Source organism: Medicago sativa, chromosome 8 (assembly GCF_051527215.1).
Source record: "Medicago sativa cultivar Bolivia chromosome 8, Bolivia_mono, whole genome shotgun sequence".
NCBI lineage: Eukaryota > Viridiplantae > Streptophyta > Magnoliopsida > Fabales > Fabaceae > Medicago > Medicago sativa.
This window is the reverse complement of record NC_140756.1, coordinates 60,807,613-60,815,776: the sequence shown is the minus strand read 5'-3', so window position 1 is coordinate 60,815,776 and position 8,164 is coordinate 60,807,613. Positions and strand designations below refer to the sequence as shown.

The 8,164-nt window shown below is 36.4% G+C and overlaps 1 long non-coding RNA gene across 1 annotated transcript; it reads left to right on the top strand.

The window, feature by feature from the left end:
• Positions 1-2,999: 2,999 nt before the first annotated feature.
• On the top strand, positions 3,000-5,258 carry LOC146900157 (uncharacterized). The gene is made up of 2 exons (XR_015023891.1): positions 3,000-3,292; positions 4,939-5,258. It is a non-coding gene; the product is annotated as an uncharacterized LOC146900157 (long non-coding RNA).
• The last annotated feature ends 2,906 nt before the right edge of the window (positions 5,259-8,164 follow it).

Here is an 8,164-nt window from a genome sequence, read left to right as displayed (position 1 = left end):
AGGCAATGGTTCTTATGTGTGTCCTTAGCAGCAGCTATCATGTGTTGAATAATCACATGAGGAAGACACAACCATTTTTTGAAGAACAAATGATAGATGATCATCAAATTATTCTTTGTTACAGCACCGTGATTTCCATATCTATGCACAAGACTGTGTTGACTTAAGAGACTCAACATTTTGGGGATATTCTGAAGGTTTGAACAGATAAGTTCAGTGGTTGTTGGTTTGAGAATCTTTTGACAGATGGATTCTAGATTGAGATTCAGATCAGTAATCCATGAATCTCTATAGACACAAGAACCAGTGTTTGGAATATTGAAGATTTCAGAGATATCCTTAGGAGTAATAGAGATTTTAACGCCTTTGATGGTAGAAACAATCAGACCTTTATCAGCATAAGTCTCTGCTTGAGAGTAAAAGGCTCGAATCACTTTTGGATAGTGTTTTTCCCTAATTTGAAGAAATGAGGACCAACCTAATTTGTCGGTATGCTCCCTAAGAGGAACCTCATCTTGCTCAATAGCATGGAAGTTGACATATCGTCCAACAGCAATGGGACGAGTGGACCATTTGAGTTGGAAATCTTCTTCAAACTCATCATCAAAGAGTGGAATGTATTTGGTTTTTGAAACTGACAGATTTTTGGCTATAGGATTTTTTGGAGCAGAATTCTTTTTGGAAGAATATTTAGAGATAGAGACAGCTTTCTATTTTCCTTTTTCCTTCAAGGTAGGAGGCGCCTTTTTAGGCTCAACAGTTTTGGAAGGTTTTGATTTTTGAGAGATTTTAGGAGAAGAAGGTGGGTTTGTGATTGGTACATCCTCACGTGTTTCTTCTTCATCAGATACAAGATTGATATTGACAGGAACATCTCCATCTTGAGTTTTGTTTGTTCCTCCACTTGAAATCAGCCTTTGAGACCTTCTTGTTCCTAAAGAGTGAGTGGATTTTGTTTTTCTAGGTTTAGGTTTTGACTGAGTTTTGATGGATGGAGCAGATTTGGTGGTGGTAGGAAGAAGGGTTTGAACAGGTTTGAAGATGACCATTGCTAGAGGATTGGTTTCAACAACGGAATTTGGAGATGGTGGTGGAGAAGAGTTCGGTGATGATGAAGGAGAGGGTGGAGGAGATCGGTTGAGGTCAGGTGGTGGTGAGGGTGGTGATGGTGACCGCGGTGGAGAAGAAGAAGGTGAAGGAGAGGGTGGATTACAAAGTGTTTAAGTTCTAGCCATGGTGAAGTTTTATGAATCTTTTGGAGAAGAGGCGTGATTGTTTTATAGAAAAGAAAGTTGTATTGAGAAGAGGAGAAGAAAGAGGAAAGGACGGTAAAAGAAGAAGAAAAAGAGTGAAAGGAATTTTTATAAGGCATGATTGATGGTGGTTTTTTGGAAAAAGGTGGTTTTGAAAAGCTAATGATGATATTGCATTAATGAGTTGTATTTTTCCCTTAGTAACCGCGAGAGAGAGAGAGAGCCAAAAGAGGGGACAAGATGTTTCAAAAAAAAAATTTGAGTGAGACATCTTAAAATCTTGAGATGCAAGTCTCGTCAGAGAACGTTCTTAAGTTTTTTACGGCTTACGAATAATATGTAATATTTCTTTGATAAAATTAAAACGATCTTCAACTAATGGTTTAGTGAAAGTATTTGCTAATTGATTTTCAGTGTCAACGAAAATTAATTCAATTTCCTTTTTATTGACATGACCTCTAATAAAATGATGTTTAATTTCAATATGTTTTGATCTCGAATGTTGAATAGGATTTTTTGATAAATTTATTGCACTTGTATTATCACATAATATAGGAATATTTGTGTACCTTATTGAGAAATCTTCCAGTTGATTTCTTATCCACAATACCTGGGAGCAACAGTTTGCTGCTGACACGTATTCTGCTTCAGTGGTTGATAGAGCAATATTGTTTTGCTTTCTACATGACCAACTGATAAGTGCATTCCCAAGAAATTGACATGTGCCGCTTGTACTTTTTCTTTCAATTTTATCTCCGGCATAATCAGCATCACAATATGCTGTCAAATCAAAACAAGACTGTCGCGTCATTTTTCGGACTGGTCGAAAGACCCCTTTTTGATTTCACGACTGAACATTTAATTCTTTTCAAAAGAAAGTGGAAAAAGGTTCAAATACCACATTTTTAGGGATTAAGGGTTCGGGGGTTGGTTATATTTAGGGAAGGTGTTAAGCACCCTAAATATTCGTAGTATTCTACGAGAACCTCTTGATTTTATTTAACTTTTGTGCTATAAACTTGCTTGCTTTAAAAAATGGAATTCGCAATGATAAAAGAAAATTAGAGACCTAAATTATCTACGTTTTATTGATTTGGAAGGACGAGTATCCTCTGCCTACGTACCCGTGAGGGATCAAAACCTCGTAGTTCGGGGTAAAAATTGACGTTTGATTGGTTGAGTGTTTTTTATGTTCTTGAAAAAAGTTTTAAAATGAAAAGCCAAATGGCAAATTGGAATCTGTTTGTATTTTTGATATTTGAAAGAAAATAAATTTAAAGTAGAATTAAATTGATTTGATGATTTGATTAAAAAAGAAAACAAAAATGCACGATCACTTGATTTAAGATCAAGGTTTGTTTATGAAAATATTTTTGTGATTTTTATATATTTGCATGTTTTTTGTTGTTTTTGAATAATGATTGAAAATTAGACTTAACAGAGCAATAAAAATAAAAGCGAGTAGACTTGTAGTGACGTTGGATTACTACATAGTCCCTAACCTAATCTTTTTGCATTTTTCAATATGTAAAGCTGTAAAGAAATAAAAGACCCACACACGCACTGTAACGCCCCATTTTTATTCTAATATTTTAGTAGATGTGTGAATACTTTTATATGACTTTAATTGCTATATATATATATATATATGTGATTTTATGTGAAATATATGTTTTATATGATTTTTATATGAAATATGTTATGATGCTATTTATTATATGAATATTGGGGTTGTGTATTATTTAAATGAATGTTGTTATTATTGGATAGAAATAATATGAGAAATAGAAATATTATAGAAATAGTATTTATTTTTGGTTAAGGGGAATTAAGTGGAAATTAATAGAAATTAAGGGAGTTGGGTGAGAAAAGAAAAGAGAGATATTTTTGAAGTAAAAGAAAGAAAAAGGGAGAGAAACATTTTCACGTAAAAACATTAGAAGAAAACTGGTTTTGGAGAGAAAAACCTAGAAGAGGCCAAGAGAGAGCTAGGAAGGAATCGATTGCGGTAGCTTGACGTTTGGTGTTGCTGAATTAAGGTAAGGGTGGGATTCCTTTCAATAATCATGGCATATAACTCTGAAATTTGATGAATTGTTGTTCTTGGTTTTAGGGTTAGAAGTTTTATGTTAATTGAAGAAAATATGATGAATGGTGTTGTTTGATGCATGTTTCTATGTTGTTTTAGTTACTATGTTGTATATAAAACCTGTAAACATTGTTCTAATTCATTTTGGGTGATTAGGGGATCAGAAAATGGGTTTTTGGGGTGAAAATGGTGTTAAAATCGTAACAGTAGATGAAAAACTCGCCAGAAATTCGCTATTAGCGTAACCCTCTGGAACAGGTACGCTATTAGCTCAATTTTCGCTATTAGCGAAATTGTCCAGTGACAGCATTTTCTGTTTCGCGTTCTTGTGTCTTTTTCACCCGTTTCTATTTTGAATTAGCTTTAGGTGTAAACATAAAAGTTGTAGATAATTGAGTTAGCTTTCTAATGGCTTTGGAGTGACTAGAAAATTATTTGTAGATTTTTAGTTATGGTAAAAATAGTCCAGGTGGGTCTTCAGAAAAATTTAAGAAAACTTAGCATAACTATTCCCAAGTTAGTCCAAAACTTATGGTTGGTTTCCCAACTTCAAACTTAAGTGTTAGGGATTTAGTTGAGATGTTTTATGAGTATTTGGATTATGTTATATTGATCAAAACTTAATTGCTTTTGGGGGATGTTTTAGACTTTGAGATTAATGTAATTGATTTATATATATGCTATGTTGTTGATTTCCGTTGTTGATGTCGTTGTATCATCTGATGTCGAAGTTGGGGAGTGTGTCATAATTGTTTAGGCACATACGTTGTTGTTGTTGTTGTCGTTGTTGAAGTTGTATGTTGATATACACAAGTTGAGTCCATTTGCATACTCACATCTGTTGGGGGCTTATGCCCTGGAATGTTTATCATTCACCTGTTGGGGGCTTATGCCCTGGGATGCTTTAACCATCCAATTTGTTGGGGGCTTATGCCCTGGAATGCTTAGCATTCAACGCGCGTAGATTGGTACCACATGCATGATGCACTAGTTGTCGTTGTTGTTATTGCATTGTCGAGTTGTCGTTGTTGTCGTTGTTGTTGTCGCATTGTCGAGTTGTTGTTGTTGTCGTTGCCGTCGTTGCATTGTCGAGTTGTCGGTGTCGTTATTGATAACGAATTTGATGTTGTTGTTGTTCTTGATGATGTTGTTGTTATTGTTCTTGAAGATGTTGTTGCTGTTCTTGATGATGTTGTTGTTCTGACGTTAATGGATGATATTAATTGATGTTATATAATGATGAATATATATGTTGTTGATGTCTAAGATGTGGTAGGATGCTTTATCCTTATTAAATGATGTTAAGTTGATGATGTTGCATAGTCGAGTTGGTGTTCTTTGTTGATGATGACGTTATGTTGTGGTGGATGTTGTCTAATGCTGTTGAAAATGAATATGATGCTGAGTTATATATATATATATATATATATATATATATATATATATATATCTATATATATGTATATATGAACTTGATAATGCTTGTTGTTGAATTGTTGATGTTTTCATTAATTTGATAAATTATATATTATTATTATTGGATAAGTTTCTCACCCCTTCTGCGTATATGTTGCCTCGACCGTGGGTAATGTGCAGGTACTGATGACTTGTAGGTTTGGTCGGCTCAAGTGTCTAGGGCTCTGATACATACTAGGATGGGGAAATCGTTGCGAATGTCTTCTCATTTCTTTTATGTATCACATATTTTGGAAAAGACTTGCTATTAGAGTTTATCGTTGTTGAAAATAATGTCTATTACGTTGAGGGCTTTGTGCCAAGATTTTCATTGAGGTTGAATTTGGTTGAAACTATATTTTTAAAGAATTATTCCGCTGCAGTTTGTAAGATAATTTAAATGTCGGTTTTTAAATAAATAGACAATTTTCTATTATGAAATTTTGAAAAGTAGTGTGACACTCCGTTGTGTGATTACTCTGATTTTATTTATTAATATTAATTTGTTGGGAGAACGGGGTGTTCCAATTGGTATCAGAGCAAGTCGGTCCGTCCGGCCAATTAGTAGAGTCGTGTCGAGCCTAGTAGTGTTGTGTGACAATTTTGTATTGTCCTTCTTGTCCTGTTTGTTGTTGTTGTGTAACCCTTCGTATGAACTGGTTGGAGAACAACCATGTTCATATTAATTGTTTTAGAAAGACGGTGTACTTTTCTTCTGCTGAAGAAGAGAGTGGAGCAGAATTTTTATCTACCAAGCGGCTGAAGCAGTTAGAACATGATGGAGACTTGATGTTTTCTTTAATGGCATATTTGTATGTGGAAAATCAGTCGGTAATTGATAGATGGCCCGTTGAGAATGAATTTCCTGAAGTTTTTCCTGATGAGATTCCGGTTGTGCCGCCAGAAAGAGAGGTCGAATTTTCAATTGACCTTGTTTCGGGTACGAAGCCTGTGTCGATGGCTCCTTACGTATGTCAGCTTCAGAGTTGGCAGAGTTGAAGAAGCAATTAGAAGACTTGCTTGATAAGAAGTTTATAAGGCCAAGTGTGTCACCTTGGGGAGCGCCTGTGTTGCTAGTTAAGAAGAAGGATGGTAGCATGAGATTGTGCATAGATTACCGTCAGCTGAATAAAGTGACGATAAAGAATAGGTATCCACTTCCGAGAATTGATGACTTGATGGATCAATTAGTGGGTGCTCGTGTGTTTAGTAAAATTGATTTGAGGTCAGGTTACCATCAGATTAAGGTGAAGGATGAAGATATGCAAAAGACGGCATTTAGGACACGGTATGGACACTATGAATATAAAGTGATGCCTTTCGGTGTTACTAATGCGCCTGGAGTGTTCATGGAGTATATGAACAGAATTTTTCATGCTTTTCTAGATAAATTTGTTGTTGTGTTTATTGACGATATTTTGATTTATTCTAAGACTGAAGAAGAGCATGCAGAACATTTGAAGATTGTTTTACAGGTGCTGAAAGAAAAGAAATTGTATGCAAAACTGTCAAAGTGCGAGTTCTGGTTAAGTGAAGTAAGTTTTCTTGGCCATATTATTTCTGGTAGTGGTATTGCAGTTGACCCGTCGAAAGTAGAAGCGGTATCGCAATGGGAGACTCCTAAGTCAGTTACGGAGATCAGAAGTTTCCTTGGTTTGGCTGGTTATTACAGAAGATTTATCGAAGGATTTTCGAAGTTGGCACTTCCATTGACTCAGTTGACCTGTAAAGGTAAAGCTTTTGTGTGGGATGCTCAGTGTGAGAATAATTTCAATGAGTTGAAGCGGAGATTGACAACGGCTCCAATTCTGATTTTACCAGAGCCAGATAAGCCTTTTGTTGTATATTGTGATGCGTCCAAGTTGGGCTTAGGTGGTGTGCTTTTGCAAGATGGCAAGGTAGTAGCTTATGCTTCGAGACAATTGAGAATACATGAGAAGAATTATCCTGCACATGATTTAGAGTTGGCTGCTGTGGTTTTTGTGTTGAAAATTTGGAGGCACTATTTGTACGGTTCCAGATTTGAAGTGTTTAGTGATCATAAGAGTCTGAAATATTTATTTGATCAAAAGGAGTTGAATATGAGGCAGAGAAGGTGGCTAGAGTTGTTGAAGGATTATGATTTTGGTTTGAATTATCATTCAGGTAAAGCCAATGTGGTTGCAGATGCCTTGAGTAGGAAAACATTGCACATGTCGGCTATGATGGTGAAAGAATTTGAATTACTGGAACAGTTTAGAGACTTGAGTCTTGTTTGTGAATTGGCACCTCAGAGTGTGCAGTTGGGTATGTTAAAAATTAATAGTGATTTCTTGAAGAGTATCAAGGAAGCACAGGAAGTTGATGTGAAATTTGTAGATTTGATGACTGCTAGTAATCAGAATGCAGATGGTGATTTTCAGGTTGATGATCAAGGAGTGTTGAGATTCCGAGGCAGGATTTGTATCCCTGATAATGATGAATTGAAAAAGTTGATTTTAGAAGAGAGACACAGAAGTAGCTTGAGTATTCATCCGGGAGCTACAAAGATGTATCATGACTTGAAGAAACTGTTTTGGTGGTCTGGATTGAAGCGTGATGTCGCACAATTTGTTTATGCATGTTTGACTTGTCAGAAATCGAAAGTTGAACATCAGAAGCCTGCTGGTTTGTTGACACAATTAGATGTGCCGGAATGGAAATGGGATAGCATCTCCATGGACTTTGTGACGAGTTTACCAAACACTCAAAGAGGGCATGATGCCATTTGGGTTATTGTCGATAGATTGACGAAGTCGGCACACTTCATTCCGATTAATATCACCTATTCAGTAGCTCAGTTGGCGGAGATCTATATTCATAATATTGTGAAGTTGCATGGTGTTCCATCGAGTATTGTGTCGGATAGAGATCCGAGGTTCACTTCGAGATTTTGGAAGAGCTTGCAAGAAGCTTTGGGCTCTCAGTTGAAGTTGAGTTCAGCGTATCATCCGCAAACAGATGGTCAGTCAGAAAGAACGATTCAATCATTAGAAGACTTGTTGAGGGTGTGTGTACTTGAGCAAGGTGGAGCTTGGGACAGTCACCTACCATTGATAGAGTTCACGTACAACAATAGTTACCATTCGAGTATTGGTAATGGCACCTTTCGAAGCTTTATATGGTCGAAGGTGTAGAACTCCTTTATGTTGGTTTGAGTCGGGTGAAAGTGTTGTGTTAGGGCCTGAAATAGTTCAGCAGACTACGGAGAAGGTCAAGATGATAAGAGAGCATATGAAAGCGTCGCAGAGTCGACAGAAGAGTTATCATGACAAGCGTAGGAAGGACCTTGAGTTTCAAGAGGGTGACCATGTGTTCTTGATAGTCACTCCTATGACCGGTGTGGGTC